Below are 22,223 nucleotides of genomic sequence, written 5' to 3'. Positions count from 1 at the left end.
TCTCTGGAGGCCTCCTTGCTGCTGTGTTGGATGTGGCAACACCTGCCAGATCCACACCTCAACCTGCAGGAAGCTCAGATAGGAGCTGCACAGCCTGCCATTTTGCGCACCAGAGTTGCGCAGGTATGTTTTGAACTGCAGTGAAAGAATGGAGAGGTATGTTTCCGTTATTAATGGAAATTGGATCTGCGGTATAAGTTGAAAAAGAATGTCAGGACACACAAGTATAAGAAAGGTGTGTGCTTTGTCTAAGATAAATAAATGAAATCAATATTTGAGGACTCTAAATTGAAATAAATGTGGTGGGATGGAAGGAGAGACAGTTAGCACTCCCCTTGATAAGGATGGAAGAGGTCCTGGTGGCCTTTAAAACATGCATGGATTTAAGGCATTGCCACTTACTTTGTGGCATCTAGCCAAGTTTGTTTGTTTGTTTGTTTGTTTTTAATCTGGTGGGCCACTGTGTGAAACAGGATGCTGGACTAGATGGGCCTTGGGCCTGATCCGGCAGGGCTGCTCTTGTGTTCTGAACTGTGCAGAGTGCATCATCACAAGATGGGCAATCGAATTTGTAAATTAGTAGAGAACAAGCTCTTGCTACCGGAGCAAAGAGATGCCTTTTTAAAGTGGTGATCCTCTTCTGTTTAGCAGAAGGAGAGCAACTGGCCCTATCCAACCCCAGCACAGCATCCCTCCAGTGGCTGTTGCTGGTGTCGATCTTCTGTTTCTTTTTAGATGGTGAGCCCTGGGGGGACGGGATCATCTTATTGATGCATTTTTCTCTGTAAACTGCTTTGAGAGTTTTGTTGAAGAGTGGCATCTAAAACTTGTCGTCGTTGTGGTCTTGCAGAGCTCATGGGCAGGGATGGGTCTGTAGTGGCAAAGGAGATGCTATGGAAATAGGGGGTGCCTCTGGATCCCAGTTGCAGGGGAGTATCAGCCGGAAGAGGGGCGTGGCTTCAACTCCTGGTGGTGGGTTTCCTGGAGACATCGGGTGGGCCATTGGAGGACTAGATGGGCCTTGGGCCTGAGCCAGCAGGGCTGTTCTTATGTTCAGCCAATCCCATTTCCATATATGGCTGGGAAAGGTCCCCATCGGAAGAGCCACTCAGCGAGGGCAATTGCAGAGGGTTATGGAGAGGAGAGCTGGTCTGGTGGTAGCAAGCCTGACTTGTCCCCTTAGCTAAGCAGGGTCTGCCCTGGTTGCATTTGAATGGGAGACTAGAAGCAAGTGTGAGCACTATAAGATCTTCCCCTCAGGGGTTGGAGCCGCTCTGGGAAGAGCAGAAAGTTCCAAGTCCCCTCCCTGGCAGCATCTCCAAGATAGGGCTGAGAGAGACTCCTGCCTGCAACCTTGGAGAAGCCGCTGCCAGTCTGTGAAGACAATACTGAGCTAAATAGACCAATGGTCTGACTCAGTTTATGGCAGCTTTCTATGTACCAGTTGCAGGGGAGCAGCAGCAGCAGGAGAGAGGGGAAGCCCTCACCTCTTGCCTGTGGGCTTCCCGGAGGCATTTGGTGGGCCATTGTGTGAAGTAGGGTGCTGGACTATATGGGCCTGATCCAGCAAGGCTGTTGTGATGTTCTTAATACTGAGTTAGGTGGAACAATGCCCTGACTTGGTATAAGGCAGCTTCCTGTGTGAAGAAGGACCCAATGGCTTGTGGTAGGAGATCTGCTTTCCCTGCAAAGGTCTCTGATGTCTCCAGGTAGGGCTGGGAGAGATCCCTGCCTGAAATGCTGTAGAGGTGCTACCAGTCAGTGCAGACAATGCTGAGGTAGCTAGATCAGTGGTTTGACTCTGCAGAAGGGGCACAACACATTGTGTGTTGTGAGCAAACGGAGAAATGCTTTCAGCACTCTGTTTTGTAGCCTTGGGCAGTGATGCTTGGTATGAAAACAGAGATATTGTGTTTCCTGTGCAGACCTGAAAATGTTGGAGGTGGTTATACTGTAGTCTGCCAGGTATCTGACATCCCTTCTGTTTTTTGTACTTCCCAGCAGGCAGCAAACACCTGAACTTGATGTACTCCTTATCCAAGGCTTCTAGGCCACATTTTGCTAAAGTGAACGACAAGCTGTGTGGGTCTGCTTTTCTCTGAGCTATTAATTCTTGTGATTGCTCCTGGCAATGCCAGAGCGAATGCATCCAAGGATCACATTTGCCATCGTTGCAGCTGCATCACATGGGTGCCTCACGGCATAATCCTGTTAATGGTGTGATATTGATTTTTAAGGAGGCTTTTTGGAATGCAAAACTTCATATCGCAGGACTACGTCAGGCAGGCTGAGGCGCAGCTGACCAAATGATTCTTGACTAGGAGAGCAAGTTTGGGGAGATGCTAATGAAAGAGAAACCCAAATGAGATGCCAGATGATAACATGCTTTGACCCTGTGGTGGAAAGCGAGGAGATGAGTGAGGCTGTTCTGAGTAAGAGAGAGATGGTTACGGGAAGAGGCCGGAATAGTTGCTGACACACAATTTTGCAGATTAAAATATGCAGTCAAGCAAATCTGAAGCACTCTTTGGAGATCAGCAGAGCTATAGCCCTAATTTGCAATGCTTCTGAATCGAACACAGAAGGTGGAGGGTGGTTCCTTAGTGGCCAAAGGGGCGAGATGTCTAAGCTGGAAGAGAGAAGATTCGTTCAACAGACTGTGTGCCACTTCTTACCGTGCAATGGCAGGGGCTTGCAAACCTAGGGGCTCAGGTGTCATTGGACTACAACTCCCATCATTCTACAACCTCAGGTGTCATTGGACTACAACTCCCGACACGATGGCCAAAGGGATGATGGGAGTTGTAGTCCATCGACATCCAGGCACCCAGGTTTGAAACCAGAGAGCACCTGTCCTATGATGCAAGACTACAACACCTGGGGCTTTTTAGTTTAGAAAAAAAGACTGTGGAGAGACATGATAGAGGTCTATAAAATCATGCATGGTGTGGAGAATGTGGATAGAGAGAGATTCTTCTCCCTCTCCCATAACACTAGAACCAGGGGCCATCCCATGAAATTGATTGCCAGGAAATCTAGGGCCAACCAACGGAAGTACTTTTTCACACAACGCATAATCGACTTGTGAAAGCTCTTTGCCACAAGATGTGGTGACAGCCAACAACCTGGATGGCTTGAAGAGGGGTTTGGATAACTTCATGGTCTACCAACGGCTACTAGTCTGAGGGCTATAGGCCACCTCCAGCCTCAGAGGCAGGATGCCTCTGAGTCCCAGTTGCAGGGGAGTAACATCAGGAGGGAGGGCGTGCCCTCAACTCCTGCCTGTGGCTTCCAGCGGCATCTGGTGGGCCACTGTGCGAAACAGGATGCTGGACTAGATGGGCCTCCTTGGGCCTGATCCAGCAGGGCTGTTCTTATGTCCTTCTACATCTTGATCAGGGGCGACTGTGGCTGAGGATGAGAGGAGTTGTCGCTGAACCCCTGCTTGAGGGCCAAGTTGGTTCACTCCTGATCATGCACAACGTTGTGCAGCAGCTCTGCTGATTGGGCCACAGACCCTCCTGGTCTGGCTTGCTCCTCCCGCTCTGTGTCCCAGCCATGACTTGAATTTGGAAGCCATGACAGGAAGCCCACGAGCAGGAAGGCGATAGCACTTCCCTCTGCTGCCCCCAGATCAGATACTGGCACATGGCGTGCGGGAGTGGAGACAGCATTCCTCTTCCCTGTGCACAATCATGATCCCCAGATTTTGTGTCTGTTGCCTTGGTGAGATCCATTAGTCCTTCATATTCTCTCTTACCGAACAAAGAGGGATTCCAGCTGGTCGCATTTAAAGGGAGTTGTCTTGGAACTCGGAATTTGCTAGTTTTCTCTTTCTCTCCTCCTTCCTCATGTTATGTTTATGAACTCCTGTCAGAATGGCTAACAGTAGTTCTATTTTTAAAAATGGAGTGTGATGTTAGAGAGAGAAGGAAAGGTCCACTGTGTGACCTGTCACAATCTCTCAGCCCAATGTACCTCACAAGGTTGTTGTGAGGCTAACCAGGTAGTGGGGTGATGTCCTGAGCTACTTTCTGGAAGGGCAGGATAGCGCTGCGATAAATAAATAAGAACAATTCCACCGCCTTTATGGCACTCTTTAAATATTTGAAGAGCGCATTCATATCGTGCCCACCTTACATTAGACTGAACGTGCGTGGCTTCTCTGACATTTTCTCTTATGACATGTGCAAACAGAAAGACGTCGCAGCAATGCTGTAGTGCCTGTCTCGGGAACAGTGTCGTCCCTTGAACTGAGGACAAAAATCCTCAAGGGAAATGGGCCACACATCCTACTCCTCTCTGAAGGATTATAGGAACATCGGAAGCTGCCATATACTGAGTCAGACCATTGGTCTATCTAGCTCAGTATAGTCTATAGGCTGAAGGCAGGAATCTCCCTCAGCACTTTCTTGGAGATGCTGCCAGGGAGGGAACTTGGAACCTTCTGCTCTTCCCAGAGCGGCTCTATCCCCTGAGGGGAATCTCTTACAGTGCTCACACTTCTAGTCTCCCATCCATATGCAACCAGGGCAGACCCTGCTTAGCTAAGGGGACAGGCCATGCTTGCTACCACCAGACCGGCTCTCTTGCTTGTGAAGCATACAAAGGCAATGTCTTTGTCTTCCTTGCGAAGCAGACTAATCAGTACTACAACGGCGATGACTTCTACAAATATTTATATACCGCTCTTCAACCAAAGTTCACAAAGCAGTTTACATAGCCGCTGCCAGTCTGTGCAGACAATACTGAACTAGGTGGGCCAATGGTCTGACTCAGCAGAAGGCAGCTTCCTATGTTCCTATGTAAGGTTACAAGTTATCTGCTCCTCGCCTGCTGTCTGACTTCCATAGTGAGCTGACCATGGTGCTGAATTCAGACTTCCCCATCCATGTGGCATTCTTTTGCCAGTGCATCTGTCATTGTGGCACTGAGTTTTGGCGATATGTAGGAATCGACTCTAAGAACATGCTGGATCTGGCTAGTGGGCCATTCCAGGAAGATTGACAGAGCATGCTGTTAGGGCAATATGTGAGAGAGCTGCCAGTATCGCCCCCCAGGCTATCACTTAAGGGGTACTATCCTCCCCTTCCCAGAATGAGCATGAGACTATGGGCAAGGTGGTAAGGAACTGTCCAATGAAGGGAAGGCGGAAGAGGTTTGCTGGAGGCTCATGTATCTCCTCCTTTACCTTGGCTTCCCCAGGAAATGCCCAGATGACCCATGGTGCAGGTATTCCTTCCTGAGGTGCCAGGGGACATGAACCAGCGACTTTGTCCCTACCCCCATCCCCGGGCAGCATTCTGGCAGAGGGAGCCTTGGCCAGATTTTTGCTGTGCAACAGCGCCACCCCTAGAAAGACTGGAAGGGGTACTGCACCCCATCAGCCAAATCAGGTGCTCTGGTGCCAATAGAAGCTTGGCAAATGCATAGCAATTGATTCAGGCTTGGTTCATCCGTCTGATAACTTATTAGGAGATAGGCAGGCTGCTGTATCTCCCTTCTCCTAGAAAGCCCACATTTTGGGACCTCCCTCATCTTGATTAGATACACCCTTCTTGCTCTTTCAGCTGTCCACCTGAAGGCTTGACCCTACAAGATCATGACTTTATTTTATTTTATTTTATTTTTGCTTTAACTAGCTTGTAAGTCACTTCAGAACTATTGTGAAAAGTGCTACCATATTTACCCAAATGCAAGACTCTGAATTGAAGATGAGCCCCTTAAAAAAATTGGTTATTTGAAGGCTATACCTATACTTACCAAAAAAGAAGAGGGCTCTGAATTAAAGGTGACCCCCTGATTTCTGACATGAAAGAACTTGGGGTGGGGGGACTAGTATTGGATTGTTGTAAATACAGTATATCCATTTAGTTTTCTTTCAAAGTACAAATCATGGCGTTTATCTGTGGATTCCCCTATTTATTTCGCCTTTGCCCTTCTTCCCTGGGGCTTTGTGTCGATTCCCTGGGGGCCCTTTGTACTTATTTTGCACATATTCACAAACTGAGACTGCAAATGTCACTTGGTGGCATTTTGCTGCCTGTACTCCAGCAAAGGACAACTGGGGAGAAAGTGTCTCAAATAGGAATCAAATCAATGGAGAGCTGAAGTTGCATCACAGAGTGGATATTTTATTTATGGTTATTTTATTGTTAAATTTATGCCCGTGCCACCTTGATGCTCTCCCTTCTGACTATGTTGTGGATACACTGCACAGAGAAAGTGCCACATTCATCCCTGGCATATCCCATTAAAGTTTCTCAAGTAATTGGAGCTGCCTTATTCTCAGTCAGACCAGTGGTCTGTTGAGCTCAATACTGATCTCAACAGTATTGGTACAATATTTGATGCTGCATTGTAACAGCTCAAGACAATATTTAAGAAAGTGCCTTCTTCATGAATCCAGCTGCCTGTTAAGACCATCAGGGCAGATCCAGTTGCATTTACCACCAGCTCAACTGGCAGTTACCAAAAACCAGGCCTTCTCTAGAGTTGCCCAGGGCTCTAGGACAGGGATGCTCAGCGTTGGGTCCCCAGATGTTTTTGGACTTCAACTCCCATAATCCCCAACCAAAGGCCACTGGGAATGGGGATGGTGGGAGTTGAAGTCCAAAAACATCTGGGGACCCAACGCTGAGAATCTCTGCTCTAGAACCTGCTCCCAAATCAAATCAGCACTTCCCCATCTCTGGCTGTTTTTACATGACTTTTGAAAACGCACCTCTTTCATCAGGCTTTTTGTTTAAAACGCTATCAAGTTTTGTTGATGTTTATTTTAAGATCTTTCATAGGATTTAAGATTTTAATTGTTTTAATTTCTAAACTACCCAGAGGTTTTATATGGGGCAGCTTATAAATGGGATAAATAAATATTGTCTACACTGACTGGCAAGCCACCTAATGGGGGCAGCGAGGAAGTAACTTGTCTAGGGAGCAAGAGGTCGCTGGTTCAAATTGCCGCTGGTATGTTTCCCAGACACCTATATTGGGCAGAAGTGATAGAGGAAGATGCTGAAAGGAATAATCTCATAGTGTGCGGGAGGAGGCAAGGGTCAACCCCTCCTGTATTCTACCAAAGACAACTAGACATGGCTCTGTGGGTGCCAGGAGTCGACACCGACTCGATGGCACAATTTTAGCTTGACACTGACTGGCAGCGGCTCATCATGGTTTCAGGCAGGAGTCTTTCCCAGCCCTATTTGGAGATGCTGCCAGAGATGGAACCTGAGACCTTCTGCTATGGAGCGACAGTGAGCTAGGAAAGAGCCCTCTCTGCTCAAGGCCTTGTCTGCTCCAGATTGGGTTAGCCCCTAGACAGCAATGGAAACCAAGACGCCGGAGAGAGTAGTTCACCCCTTCGGCCAAGCAGGAGACCATACCAAGAATGCTCACAAACAATGCAATGGCATCTTCTTCCTTCTCCCCTGGGCTCACGCCACGCCTCTCCTGTGCCTGTCCCAATGGTGCCGTGCCGTGTGCGCGCACGCTGTGCGTCTCCCCTTCCTGCCGTTCTTCCCCCTCCCCTCTCCATCATTCCATGACATAATGGAATCAAATTAAAGCCTCATTTACCAGCTTTACGGCCCATTATTTATAATACTCCGGCTCCAAAGTGCTGTTTTATAGAGTGCTTAAGCTGCCATCGTCTGGATAGAGTTGGCCATAAATGTCTCGGCGTGCGCAGAACATAATGTCCCCGTGTCGCCCCGGAAGAGGCAAAGGATTACTCTCAATTATTTCATAGAGTCTGTTTTATTGTCTTATTGTAATAAACTGTCATTCCCCTACAACGCTTTAAAATCAATAGTTTGCATTAAAAGTAATGAAAAGTAGTTATTACTCCCACTTAGTGCTTCGGTGTGTACACTCACCAAGGCAGCCTTGGAGACCAAGGAGGGGAACAATTATTCACTTCCGATCGATAGGGCCACTTCCATGGGAATGGAACTCTTCCAAGAGGGACCTTTCCATGGGAGTGTCGCCATTAGCACTAACTTGAGAGTTGATAGTAGGGAAATAGAAGTCTAGCCAGATGGGCTGTTTTTCAGCACATGCGCCTCATGGGGTGCCATTGTTCTAGCTATGAGAGAAGACATCTACTGGTCTTGTAGTTGCCAGCATGAATTGTCCCCTTTGCTTATCAGGGTCTGGCTTGCTTTGCATTTGAATGGGAGACAACATGTGTGAGCACTGGGAGATCTTCCCTTCAGGGGATGGAGCCGCTCTGGGAAGAGCATCTGCATGGCTACAGGCAGAAGGTTCCAAGTTTATTTATTTTCATTGTTAAATTTATATACCGCCTTTCATTAAAGCAATCCCAAGGTGGTTTACAGCAGAACTTAAAAACAAGATTGCAAAAAAGGCAACAATTAAAATATTGATTAAAAATTTAAAACATAAGCATAAAAACAGTACAAAATACAAAGAGCAGCAGCAGCAGAGACAGTCCTATAAAAGCCTGGGTAAAAACCCTCCCTGGCAGCATCTCCAGGTAGGGCTGAGAGAGACTCCTGCCTGCAACCTTGGAGAAGCCGCTGCCAGTCTGGGTAGACAATCCTGAGCTAGATGGACCAATGGCCTGACTCAGTATATGACAGCTTCCTATGTTCTTAACAAATGAAGGCACTTGGAAGAACTTCTAGATAGGGATGTGCCGGAGCAGGATTTGGCTCTCTGAATTGCCTGTACTTCCATTCAAAACCGAGGGCTTACATGGCCCCTTTAAAGTGCAGAGGAGCAAATCCGTACCTGCTCCACCGCCATGGCCACCACCCTGTGCCCACATGGTGGCGGGCCGCCTCCCAGCTGCCCCTGCATGGCACCAGCATGCACATGGCCTCTGTGCATGCGTGGTGGCCATTTGTGTGGCCAGCAACCATGCTTATCTGGCTGCTTGTAGGGTCTATGCAGGAGGAGGGAGAGGGAGAGGCCAGCTCAGCCCCCTTCTTGGATTGGAGTCTGTCTGCGCTCCAGAAAGGGGCAGTGGGGTGGCTCCTGGACTCTCCACAAACCCCTTCTACTTGTAGTTACTCTTTGCAGCTGCCAGAGTGTGGCCCCATTGTGACCCATTGGATTCATCTGGCTCCACCCCTATCTATATCGTTCCACCCTGTTGCGTCCACCGCAGAGTCCGCCTTCTTAAAAATCAGAAGCTAGCAACTCGGCCCACACGGTTTTCCTGTGATGATGATGGGGAGGGGGTTTCAGGTGACTGCTCAATTCTTTGGCCGGCTGCCAAGACCGCTTGCGCTGCACGGAGCCCGTTCCTTCCTCTAAACTTCTTTTAATCAAATTCCCCAAGTTTGTTCAGTGCCCAGCTGGTTGGGTGGATTTGCTCCCGTCTCTGATACGATGTCGCTGTCATGAAAAAGAACCCGGCGTCCCATTAATTCCGAGGGGCGATAAACATCAGTGCATTCACGCTTCTGCTGAACAGGCAGAGATTCGGCCCGAATGCGGGGGTGTGTGGCTTTTGTAAAGCAGGTTCCACCGAGGGAGTGTGCTGTGTGACTTCATAATAACAAGATGCAGAGCCAATAATTGCTACATGGGATGAAAGATCAAGGGAGTGTTTGTTCGAATAACGTCTGGGGTTAAACACGACAGGAGCTGTGATCACGGAAAACGGATGCGACTTTCTGCTTTCCTCAGTGGCGTTTCATGATAAAACACGTGGGGCTGTACATTTAAATAAGTGACAGCTCTTGTGGCGTGGCTGCTGAGAGAAAGCAGGAGGTGGGGATCGGGAAGTGCCTGATTCAGGTCTTGTCACTGCTGCCCATTCATTCATTATTGTGTGCACACCCCACCTTGCAATCCCCAAGGGTCCTGACCCTGGCTCCAGGAGTCTCTCAATTGGAGGATGAGGTGGATAGTTCATGGGATGAGATGGGTGGCGTTGGGAGCATAGGAAGCTGCCGTATACTGAGTCAGGCCCTGGGTCTATCTAGCTCATGATTGTCTACCCAGACTGGCAGTGGCTTCTCCAAGGTTCCCCTGCAGGCAGGAGAGTTTCTCAGCCCTATCTTGGAGATGCTGCCAGGGAGGGGACAGGACCTTCTGCATGCAAGCAGGCAGGTGCTCTCCCCAGAGCAGCCCCTTTATGGAAAAGAACTGGTCCTGTGGCAGCAAGCATGACTTGTCCCCTTTGCTAAGCAGGGTCCACCCTGGTTGCATTTGAATGGGAGACTACATGTGTGAGCACTGGAAGATCTTCCCATTGGGTTGGGGCCTATGAAATGCTGACTGGGGGAGGGATAGGAGAGAGTCCAGATGGACCCTCTCCTGTGTATTGGCCCCACCCCTGCGCTTGATGTCAGACTCATGTGGGCGGGGCCAGTGCAGAGAATGGGGCCCGTCAGCCCCAGAAGAGCTTCCTTTCCCCAGTCAACAGCTCATGGAATCGCAGATTGGGAGACCCTGCCTCTTTGAGAAGGAGCTCCCAGTCCTTCTCAGTCTTCCCAGATTCTTCTTCCCAGTCCCAGATTCCACAAACCGCTGACTGGAGAAGGGAAGCTCTGCCAGGGGTGGGGCTGACAGACGCTGGGGGTGTGGCTTGGGGACAGGGGAGCTGCCTAAGGATTTTGTCCTCCAGCTGTGGCCAAGCTCCCTACACCTCTGTAATAGAGGTACCAGAATGAAAACCTTGAAGACCGTACCATAGTGTCATCTCTACAAGCATCCCGTTCAAGGATCCAGTCTCTAATTAGGGGTGTGCACAAAATCTCGAGCCGAACCAGGCCCAGTCCTCGAGTTGGACCATTTCACTGGTGAATCGGCTCAAGCCCGTGCACACATCCCTATCTCTAATGTTTTTGCTGTTTCAGGATCTGAGTACCCCCACCAAAGGCAAGGAATACAGTGGTTGAATATAAGACAGAAATTCCGTTCAATGATTCCTGCCCATATAAAATAAATAGCAAAATCTGACTACATGATGTTCCAGGAGGCTGTCCAATTTCTTGAAATGCCTTAGCAGTGCTCCATGAACTCTGGTGGAGATCGAAGGTAGAGCTACCTCTGTTCTTAGGTAGGTAACAGGTGTGCCCTGGGGAGGCCCAAAATCTTCCTTAGGACTCTTTCCAACTGAGCAACAACCTTCTCATTCCTCCCCCCAGACCTTGACACCAAAACCATCTGTGATGTAAAATATCATCGGTGATATTTTGTTTTTCATTTTACACATTTCTATACTGCCCAAAACATCACTTTGCCCTGAAATATTTTTAAGTGCTGGACCTAATAATTGCCTCTGTTTAGAGTAGAAAAACTTGAGTAGCCCCCCCAGGATATTGAGCAGTTGCTAGAACAACTTTGAGGGGTGCCTTCCATGCAAGGGCCTTATGGAAGGAATCGCCCAAATATTTAAAAGAGGAGAATTGTTCTCTCTGTTGGGCATTAATGGACCGACCATTGGCTTGACTCGGGATGAAGCCGTATCTCGTGTTTATGTGCCCAATGTGTAATAACGGTCAGGCCGTGGCTCCTCTAACAAACTTTTGTATACTAATAGAGATGTTACAAGCATGTTCTTATTTTCATTGCCGGAATATTGGAGGGTACGCAATTTTGAAAACAACCCAGGCCTTTTTTGGCAGGAGTGAGGAGTCAGCAGATTTATCTTATAACTTTTAACAGGGCCCGGAGTAAGGTCGTTTGGCCGCTTTCGGCTGTGTGGCTCTGCTCTTGAATTTGTTCAGTGGTTTCATGCACTCTGTCTCCTGGAGTGATGCCCAAGACCTACAGCTGTGTCAGGAAAATGAAGCACACTCATTCCCAGAGGTGTTCGGCACCCACTGTGCATGGTGGAAACCAGGTCGTTCTAATTTGGGTGTGCAAGTATGGATTTCAGCAGCCTCTCCTGTTCCTACAACCTGCTGGTCTGACTTTTCTGGAAGAGCCAGGAATAGAAGACAGATCAATAGGCTTCTTGTCTTGCTCTCGAAACGAAGGGGACCAAGAAGCAGTTAAGTGGGGCAGATCAAGCCGACGAGTGAAGGAGAAGGGGAACTGGCGTGACAAAAGCAGGATGGACGGAAGAGGATCCTTACCGGCTGTCTGTTCAACTGAAACAAACCCAGCAACAGATTTAGTGAAGAAGCGGGGGGGGGGGTTGCAGTCGATATATAATCCATGCGCATGCACATGCATGCACCAGAAAGGCGTAATAGGAATTTGCACTTGGATACTTGATCCAAATCTTCTCAGAATGCTCAATTTGTACCAAGGAAGTTAAAAGATAGTCCATATCTTTATGAAGTTATGGAATTCATTCATAACTGCACATGCGCACGCATGCACCAAGAAGAGTTAAACATGCACTTGCATCTGGGTACTTGTATGGAGTCTTTTCCTCTTCTGCCTCCCACTGAGTGCTCAATTTGTGGTGGTAAACTTAAAAGGTGGGCCATATCTTTATAAATTTATGGAACCCACTCCTAACTGTGCATGCACGTACATGCGTCAAGAAGGCTTAATGTGCATTTGCATAGGATACTTGATTGTTCCAGATCTTCTCCTCTGCTGCCTCTCATTGAGTGCACTCAAAACTTAAAGGGTAGCCCACTGTTTGATTAATTTATGGAATTCATTCCTACAAGATATGGAGATGGCCACAAGTTTAGATGGCCTGAGACAGGATTTGGACAAATTCACAAGGAACAGGTCTGTCACCAGTGCCTGGACGTGAGGGCTGAATGTTACCTTCAGAGACAGTATAACTCTGAATAGTACTCATTGCAGAGCAACAGAAGAGGAAGGCGTGTTCGTGTGCTGTTTCTGGGCTTCTCAAAGACTGGGCAAAGAGGAACCTTTCAAAGTTGTGGTCCTCTCCTATTTGGCAAGCGGGTGGAGCTACTGGTCCTCTCCATCCCTGGCACAGCATCCCTCCAGTGGCTGTTGCTGGTGTCTACTCTGTGTGTATTTTTAGACTGTGAGTTCCTCTGGGACAGGGAACCATCTTCTTATTGCTATTTCATAAAAATAAGAAAGTAGTCATCGTCATCTGCGTAAACCTTTTTAAGAACTTCTTTTGCTGTAAAGAATTTTGTTTATAAATAATAGCAATGCCAGACAGAACATCCTGGAGAGAATCCATATAGTTGCTAAAAATCAACACCAACTTGGTGGCACTTAATCAATCAATCAATCAATGCCAATAATCTTGTTGGCAGTAATCTTGTTGTCCAGTGTGGGAGGATGGGTTGGTTGGTGGTTGATTGGTTGGTTGATTGCCGTGAAGTTGGTGTCAACTCTTAGCAACCACATAGATAGATTCTCTCCAGGATGATCTGTCTTCAACTTGGCCTTTAAGGTCTCTCGGTGGTGCATCCATCGCTGTAATCAAGTCCATCCACCTTGATGCTGGTCATCATCTTCTTCTCTTTCCTCCAACTTTTTCCAGCATTATGGACTTCTCAAGGAAGTTGGGGTTTTCGCATAATGTGTCGAAGTAGTTTGAACCTGGTCATTTGTGCTTTGAGTGAAAATTCCAAATTGATTTGTTCTATGATCCATTGGTTTGTTTTCCTGGCTGTCCATGATCTCTGCAAAAGTCTTCTCCAGCACCAAAGTTCAAAAGCGTTGATACTCTTTCTGTCTTGCTTCTTCAAAGTCCAGCTTTCACATCCATAGAGTGTCACGGGGAAAACCACTGTCTGAACGATTCTAATCTTTGTGGGTATAGACACATTATGCCATCTAAATATCCTTTCCAAGGCCTTCATTGCAACCCTCCCATCTTGAGGTAGCGACCATGAATTGTCCCCTTTGCTAAGCAGGTGCTGCCCTAGTTTGCATTTGGATGGATAACTACGTGTAAGCATTGCCTGCTGTAAAATGGGGCTGTAGTTCAGTGGAAGAGCATCTGCTTTGCACGCAGAAGGTCCCAGGTTCAATCCCTGGCAGCATCTCCAGGTGGGGCTGGGAGAGACACCTTCCTGAAACCCTGGAGAGCCATTGGCAGTCAGTGTTGTCATTACTGAGCTGGATGGACCAATGGTCTGACTCAGTATAAGGCAGCTTCCTATGTAAAGCAGAACTGTCAGAAGAGCCATTGGTCTGGTACAGCAATGCTCTTCTTCACTGTAGGACTGAGCCAGCCCCATATCTAGTATTAAGGGGTAGGATCAAACCCCAAGCTGATCTATTTTAAGGAATTAATCACCAGCCGAGCCAGGGGAGATGGCACATATCGCTTCTCTCACTGCTGGGGTGTCGCTTGGCGGATGCCTCTTTCCTCGGCATAATCGACCAGGGTGCAGGGTTGGGAATAGACGCGGGTTGCTCTCTGACAGCTCTCCGCAAATGGCGAGGAAGGGATGGGCCTCCTCCACAGATGATAGTTCTCTAATCGGGCTGCGACATTATCTGAAATTAAAATCAAACCTGACATATGGACACTGGCAGGGATGAATTATACCTCGGCTGTGGCTGGAGAATCCCTGGCTAATTCTCGGGCTGTATTCAGACAAGGGGTGGTTTAGGAATGGGGGTGGGGGGAGGTTGATGCTTTTCCATGCCTCCCTGCTGTCGGCATCTGCTGCGCGGGGATGAAGCGAGAGGAGCTCTGACCCCGCCGGGCCAGAAGACAAAGGAGAAACTCGTTGCCTCTGCTCAGCCCCCGGATGTTGGCTCCTCCACCCGGCTGCTAAATTCCACACGGATTTCAAATCAGTCAGATTAACTCCCGTACAATTTCATGGATACTTCCTTGGTTTTTATCCCCCCCCCCTCCCGCTCATAATTAAAGTGTGTACCAGTGCTTGTGGGTCTATATGTTCTTTGTCAAGGGGAGGAAGAGGGTGGTGAAACTGACCAGGCTTCCCCTAGACCTTGTCAGTTTCACCAAAGAGGGAAGAATGTTGGAGATGCCATGGTCATGGGAAAGGAGGAGGGATCGGGCAAGGGAACTGCGCCGGTTTTAACAATGACTGAGAGTCAATTTTGTACTGTGAAAGGAGGTTAAAACAATGTTCTTTTTTGTTAGGAAGCTGCCTTACTGAGCCAGACCTTTGGTCTATCTCTCTCTGTATTGTCTACACAGACTGGCAGCGGCTTCTTCAAGGCTACAGGCAGGAGTCTCTCGTCTCAGCCCTATCTTGGAGATGCTGCCAGGGAGGGAACTTGGAACCTTCTGCATGCAAGCAGGCAGATGCTCTTCCCAGAGTGGCCCCATCCCCTAATGGGAATATCTTCCAGTGCTCGCACATGTAGCCTCCCATCCAAATGCAAACCAGTGTGGACTCTGCTTAGCAAAGTGGACCATCCATGCTTGCTACCACACGACCAGATCCCTCCCCATGGGATGGCCTCCATCCACCCTCAATGTGTGTCCCTACTTATTGGGTCTGTATGAAGTTGTGGCCAAAGCTGAACCCTCCACACAATCCCCCTGGCCCTATGTGGACATGGTCACTGTACAGGACTGGTCCCAGTGCGCAGGGGGGCTCCTTGAAGGGCAACGGAGCCCTCTCAAGCCCCTGCACCATCTGGAAGGTGTGTTGGGAAGAGGAGCCTTTTCCAGAGCTTTCTCCACAGACCTCTTAGGAGAGATCTCCATCCCTTTAACAACAAATGTTTATATACCGCTTTGCAACAAAATATATACTGCTTTTTCTTTCTTTATTTATTTTTCTTTTTATTTATTTATTTATTTGTTTGTTTGTTCAATTTTGAACATTTTCAACAAACGTTCCCAAAGCAGTTGACATAGATACAAATAAATAAAATGGCTCCCTGTCCCCAAAGGGCTCACCTCACCATCTGAAAAGAAACATACGCCAGCAACAGCCACTGGAGGGATGCTGTGCTGAGGGTGGATAGGGCCGGTTGCTCTCCCACTGCTCAGTCAAGAGAATCACCACATTAAAAAGGTGCCTCTTTGCCCAGTTAGCAGGGGTTTAAAAGGGCCCTCCCAACACTGAGGAAAGTGCAGTGGTATGTGGAGATGAGCACAGTGGGAAATAGCTCTTGCAACGAAGGGGTTTTTTTTGGCCGCCGTGGCCACTGCTTGCAAACTAGTGAAGATCCCTGGGTTAAAATATGAAAATGCCGTTTCCCCAATGTGTGCGACTCAGTAGCAAAAAAAAGAAAAGAAATAAAATGCACTAAAAATGCACGTCAGATAAAAAGCATCTGCTAACATGAAAAATGCAGGAAGGCTGGAATGTGATTGTGGATCCACCTTCCTGCGTGACCCTCCATCGATTTAGAAAGCCGGGACAATATCTCATATTAGAAAAGAACTAATCGTCCATTCGTTAATGGCTGCCGAGATACAAACGGCCGAAGCGTGGACATGCGGGTGTGCTCTTGGGATCTGGGGTGGGTGCCTTGTGTCCAGATAGGAAAGCGATGATGGTCGATGAAATTTCTTCCCAAATGCCAGAGAGGGCCAACTCTTCGTGCTACGGAGGTTCCATTTGGGGAGAAAGGGCTCTGAGGTTCACAGACTGGCTGGAATCCATACGGAAGAGATCAGCAAGAACTAGGCTCACTTTTATATCATAATCATTAAGGTTTCCTCTACAAAGATTAAGCTCTGTCATCTTTTTATTTTATTGCCGCCATTTTGATCCAGTGGCTTTGGAAATGAAAAGCTGTTTCTATTCCATTTTGTCCACCTTTCCAGTTTCACTCCCTGGCGGCATCTCCAAGTAGGGCTGGGAAAGACATCTGCCTGGAGCCTTGGAGAAGCTGCTACCAGTCCGTGATGAGCTGGCCTGCACAACTTTGACCTTCTTGCCCATCTTGGGCTATAACTGCCCTCACACCTATTGGCCACCGTTCTGGATGATGGGAACTGAGGGCCAAAGTTGTATAGACAATATTAAGCTAGATGGGCCAATGGTCTGACTCAGTATTTATTTATTTTTTAAATTTATATCCCTCCTAGGGGGCTCAGAGCAGTGTCCATGGTTCTGTTTCTCCTCACCACAACCCTGTGAGGTAGGCTAGGCTGAGAGATACATGACTGGCCCAGAGTCACCCAGTGGGGATTTGAACCCGGGCCTCTCTAGTTCGAATCCCTATTCAACCATGAAACCTACTGGGTGACTCTGGGCCAGTCGCATATCTCTCAGCCTAGCCTACCTCACAGGGTTGTGGTGAGGATAACAATAATCATTTGAGCTCCTCGGAGAAAGAGCGGGATATAAATGCAAAAATAAGTAAAGTAAAATAAAAATAAATAACCACTATGTTCCTATGTGAGGCAGCTATGGATGTTCAATCCTTTTGCAAAGGCCTCCAAATGAGATAATTGTAAAAATTGCTTCTACCCATTGCTCCAGTCTAGCTAGCCCTCGTTCTCCAGCATTCCCTCTCCCTCGCACCCGTCCCCAGCCGCATCGTAATTCCTGTAGTCCGTGGCAGGGGAATGTACTTCAGCTAAAAGAAAACAGTGACAGCGAGGCGGTCTTCCACACAATTCAATTTCGGAGCCATTCCAGCCAATAATGGAATGGCTCTAAACAGAACATAATGAGCAATTCAGATCGTAATGCAATCCTAATTACTTTGGAGAGGGAAGTTGAAATGGCGTTGCAGGCGGTGGTGGTGGGGGGCTTCTCTTACTGTATGTTGCATCAGTTCAGGCATGGATCTACGGGACGTCCACGTGCACACGCCCCGCAAACCAGACGCCAGCTCTGGTAAAGAAGATTGACGTGGACTCCTTCGATCAATTCTTCATAAGCAACGTTAACTGGGCACGGAGGAGGGAGCCGTTTTGGAGGGAGGCCGGAGGAGAGCTGGTCTGGGGGTAGCTAGCAAGCCATCGCCCGGTTATCGGAATGGTAGTCAGCTCATCGGGCGAGAGATGTAATCTGCATACATCGGCAGATGACAGAAATAACCCGTCTTGAGGAAACAAAGCATGCTCTGAGTTGAGATGGTTGCATCTGTGTAGCGGGGTGGTGGGAGAGGCATTCTCTCCTGGGTGGGAGAAAAGGGGAGATGCCTCATCGAAGATGCTGGCTGATGAGCGTGGGGATAATGGAGCAAGGGTGAGCAACCGTCTGTCCCTCAGCTGCCAGGGTCGTGGGGGGGCACCAAGGCATCTTCCACGCAGAGGCAGGGAAAGGAGCCCCCAGTCAGCAATTCAAGGAACAGCTGATGGAGGAAGCTCTGCAGGGGCTGACTCATTGGCCCCTCCCCAGTATTGGCCACGCCCCTTGCATCTGACACAATGGTGTGTGGCTTGGGCCCGGGGACCCACCAGCGTGATTTTGTCCTCGAGCCGCAGGCAAGCTCCCTATGCCCCTGCCGGCTGGGACTGGACCATGTGCAAGACCCTGGCTGACATCCTAACAGCACGTGAGCCACAAGCATGCATCGGGGAGGGAAGCCCACTGTGTCCTCCTATGAGATGTCCCTGATGGCTGTGCAGCCCTCGGGGACATATTTTCAAGAGTCACAGTGGGCTTCGTGAAAGTGCGCCCCTTCAGAATAGATAATATTGGGCCAGAAGAGCAGTCGATACGGCCAATCGGGACGAGGCCAAGTGACCCCAAATGGCTCCTTAGATCGCAGTCCGGTTCTTGCTCAGAAGTATTATTATTATTAATTATTAATTACATTTTATATCCCGCTCTTCCTCCAAGGAGCCCAGAGCGGTGTACTACATTCTTAAGTTTCTCCTCACAACAACCCTGTGAAGTAGGTTAGGCTGAGAGATGCGTGACTGGCCCAGAGTCACCCAGCTAGTTTCATGGCTGAATGGGGATTTGAACTCGGGTCTCCCTGGTCCTAGTCCAGCACTCTAACCACTACACCACACTGGCTCTCCTCACTACTCCGATACTGCCTTGTGTGGTGCCCATTCCGAGTGTGACACTTCCCAGCCAGAGAATGGTCATCTCCGCATCGTGCCAGGGCGGCTCTGCAGCGTATTTCGCTCTGGCCAAAGCTTTGCACAGGCCCAATAAACAATGAGTCCGGGGGCCCGCACTTAGGGCTGACGGGGGCCTCCACTGGACTACTGTTATAAGGCATTATTTTCATTGGCGGACCTTCCCGAGTGCATTAGCAGAACAGAAGTCTCCGAATGCAGCCAGTGAATAAAACTTTGCCGGTTCCTTTCTTCCGGGGGGCTTCCTTCAGCTCCGGTGTCGCGAGCTTCCTGGTTCGTCTTGGCCTTCTCCTCCAGCCGCGCCAAACAGCAACAACCTTGGGAGACGGATGACCTTCAGAGATGGCGAACATATTGCCTGTCATCCCTGGCGGGGCTGCCTCTGGCCCAGAGCGCCTCTGTGCGTTGGCTTGGCTGAGTGCAGGGCCGGGAATTCCACGGAGAGGAACACAAATCCATTCCACGGCCAGCCGAGGACAGGGACGGTAGTGTGGCGTGGCGTGGCCCAGAGGACCAGCGCGGCCGCTCGACAAGACCCCGGTTTGGTATCTTTTTTTCCTTTCTGACGGTGCATTTCTTGGAGATTGGAAAGGTCGCCGGGAGCTAATGAACCTCCGCTCGTAAAGCTGTCTCCTGTTTGTGTGTCATTTTGAGTTTTTCTGCTTGATTAGGATCTAGCCTGGCAGGGAAGGGATGAAATAACAAGCGCCTGGGAGTAGAGAGGTCACACTTCCTTCTCTGGGTACAAAAATGCTGAATTGACTTGGGGGGTTGGGGGGGACGGACGAATGGCTTGTCCGGAGCACGGAATGGGGGGAAGGAAGGAAAAGAGCCCGGCCAATCCATGCAAGCGCCTTCCATCTCCCCCACCACCTCACAAAGGTCCGCATTCACCTTCTCATCATTGCTGCCACGTTCCGCTTCCTGCACCTCCAGTAAATTGGTCCTCTTTGCAAGTACCACAGCTCTAGGGCTTTGTCACCAGAATGGAAGTGAATGATGTTGGGAAGCGTTTGTGGCATCCGTGCCTAGGGCTCCCTTGTGCTCGGCTTTTTGTACGGCCAGTTTGTTCTTCGCAAGAGTCAGACTTGCCAGCAGGTGCTTTGGAAGTGCAGCCTTGGGGGGAACCAAGGCACATAGGACGCTGCTGCCTACTGAGTCAGAGCCTTGGTCCATCTAGCTCAGTAGTGTCGACACTGACAGGCAGTGGCTTCTCCACAGTTTCAGGCGGGAGCAGTTCCCAGCCCTACCTGGAGATGCTGCCAGGGACTGAACCTGGGACCTCCTGCATGCAAATCAGATGCTCTTCCACTGAGCTATAGTTCCATCTTCTAAAAACAGTGGACAGAAATGGTGGGCACCTCCTAAGGGAGATATATTGCAGCTGACGTAGTCACCCATCCAAATACAAACCAATGCAAACCTTTAAAAGAACATAGGAAGCTGCCATCTACTGAGTCAGACCTTTGGTCCGTCTCGCTCAGAATTGCCTGCACTGACTGGCAGCATCTCTCCAAGGTTTCAGGAGGAGCCTTTCTCAGCCCTACTTGGAGATGCTGCCAGGGACTGAATCTGGGGCCTTCTGCATGCCAAGCAGATGCTCTGTCACTGAGCTATGGTCCTTTCCCGAGACCACTCAATATACAGGGACATAAACTGGCATAAATATCCACAAGCGTGTCCAACAATTTAGTCTCCCTTTGTAACTCCTGCTAATAGGCTCGGTTCCCAGGCCAGCCCCCTCCCCAGGAAAATATACCTGTTCGCCGCCCCCTGCTTGGGCTTTGGGCTGCATTTTATAATTCACTCCTGGCATCCTTCCATTCCAGCCAGGCCTTGATTGCATTGCTCCCCAACAACAGAGGCCAAGGGGTGAGAGGAAGGTATGTGGTATACAATTGAGACCACCGCAAGGGGCGATTTCGGCAGACAGAAGGCAATTACCCAAATTAGAATTTAGCCAGGGCATAAATCTTTCAGCAGGGATAATAACACTTAGCACGGCCAGGCAGTGCGGAGTGTTGAAAGCACAGGCTTGAATGCGCTTGTCAGAATGGCTCTGGCCCTCCGGAAATGATGATTAACTATCCAAGAAGTGGCACCAGCCACGGGCCCATCCGGTTCCAGTTTGCTGGAGGGAGTTGGGGATCTCTCTGCTTGAGAAGCCCTCTTTGACTAGCCTTCTATGACTATTGTGGACGAATGCATTTTAGTTGCTCTCTAACCAGCAGGGGTGTAGTTATAACTGAGCGGATGGGTTCAAAGAACCCGGGGGGGCCCCAGCTCCACCCCTCCCTATTTCTTCATTATCTCCCTCAATCAAAGGGGCCGCCAGGGAGAGGGGCGAACACAGGCCCCCTGCCCCCTAGCTACGCCCCGCATGACCAGTTACGCTCTAACTGTGGATTTCAGGATGGCAATGTTACCCGGAGAGCCTTTCCTATGAGAGCAGGGTGCAAAGTTTGGAGGGTTAGGGGTTGTTTGTTTTTGAGAGAAAGAGAAAGCAGCTTAAGATTATGCATGGTGTGAAGAGTGTTCCCTGTATCAGGGACTTCCAGACGTTTACAACTCCCATCATCCCCAGCCAAAGGCTCCCTGACAATCTCCATTTGGTTTGGGGAGGAAGGCTGATCTTTGGGGTGCTGAGCGGGTCTTGCAACACTCAACATGAATGTTCTCCTTTGATAAGCAGAGTCCGCCCTGGCTTGCATTTGGATGGGAGACTACATGTGAGCGCCTCTTCCTCTTAGGGATGGGGCCGCCGTTGCTCAGTGTTGGAGCATCCGCAAGCATAACTATAATGTCTCAGGCTCACTGGAGATGACTGGCAGCATCTCCAGATAGATCTGGGAGAGATCCTTGCCTGGAATCAAGGATCCACTGCCAATCAGAGCCGCTCCCAATCAGTGTACTGAGCTAGATGGACCAAGGGTCTGACTTCATATAAAGTCTGACATTACAGCTGCACCTGATGGGAGTTGTCATCCACAACATCTGGAGATCCTTCTTACAGGGAATACTAGGCATGGAGAATGTTGACAGGGGCACTGTTATGTGGATAAGCACTGTTCCCTCTAAGAGGGATTCCCAGATGTTGTTGACTACAACTCCCAGAATCCCCAGATGCAATGGCTTCTGCTTGGGGATCATGGGAGTTGTAATCAACAACATCTGGGAATCCCTCTTGGAGGGAACACTGTGGATTAGGTTCTCCCTCTCCCATAACACTAGAACCATTCGGAGGAGATTTGGGACAGACAAAAGGAGGCAATTCACTGTGCCAGTATGTGATAGCCATAGGCCTAGCCTTAAAGGAGGATTTGACAAATTCATGGAGGCCAAGCCTAACAATGGACACCCAGGGGCACTC

The 22,223-nt window shown here is 49.2% G+C and overlaps 1 non-coding gene across 1 annotated transcript; it reads left to right on the top strand.

Annotated features, from left to right (window-relative positions):
• The first annotated feature begins 300 nt into the window (after nt 1-300).
• On the top strand, nt 301-428 carry LOC128339139 (U6atac minor spliceosomal RNA). Its single transcript, XR_008312866.1, has one exon. It is a non-coding gene; the product is annotated as a U6atac minor spliceosomal RNA (small nuclear RNA).
• The last annotated feature ends 21,795 nt before the right edge of the window (nt 429-22,223 follow it).

Source organism: Hemicordylus capensis, chromosome 17 (genome assembly GCF_027244095.1).
Source record: "Hemicordylus capensis ecotype Gifberg chromosome 17, rHemCap1.1.pri, whole genome shotgun sequence".
NCBI lineage: Eukaryota > Metazoa > Chordata > Lepidosauria > Squamata > Cordylidae > Hemicordylus > Hemicordylus capensis.
This window is presented reverse-complemented; position numbering and strand designations above follow the sequence as displayed.